The following is a 592-nucleotide window of genomic DNA, read 5'->3' on the forward strand; positions in this document are numbered from 1 at the left end:
TAACTCTGCACAGCCTGACGATTTTAGATTTTAAATTTCAGGGGGTGCTGGGTTCCTTATTAAAGCTAAGTCAATATCCCTTCTCTGGGATTCTGGACTGGGGAAAAAAAGAGTGGACAAGGGAGGAAAGGAAAGAGGGTGGAGAGTAGGGAGGGACAGAGGGGAGAGAGAGAGAGAAAGAAGGAAGGGAAGAAATGGCAGAGAGAGAGATGTGTGTGTATGTGGAAAACAGGCTGTTTTGTCAGAAGAGAATAGTGATACAGAGAGGGATACACACAGTAATGAATAAAGTGGGAGTTCTGAAAGTGTTCAAGTGTTTGATCATGATTATTCCTGGGATGCAGGCATATTTATTCCTTTCTTTAGTTATGGGAGACAACCCTCTGTTTTTGTAATAAAGGTTCAAATTGGATTTCCGTCACTTGCAACCAGAATTTTGGATAATACACTTCAACTATCACTGGGAGAAAATTACACTTTACCTGCAAGGCTATTCTATTTGGTTGAAGGAGCCTATAAATAGATTAGAAAAACAGCAAGAAGAAATCATAGATGTTTTGGATTTTGAAGGGACCTTCAAGAGCCAAAGTCT

This window comes from Hipposideros armiger, unplaced genomic scaffold (genome assembly GCF_001890085.2).
Source record: "Hipposideros armiger isolate ML-2016 unplaced genomic scaffold, ASM189008v1 scaffold_730, whole genome shotgun sequence".
NCBI lineage: Eukaryota > Metazoa > Chordata > Mammalia > Chiroptera > Hipposideridae > Hipposideros > Hipposideros armiger.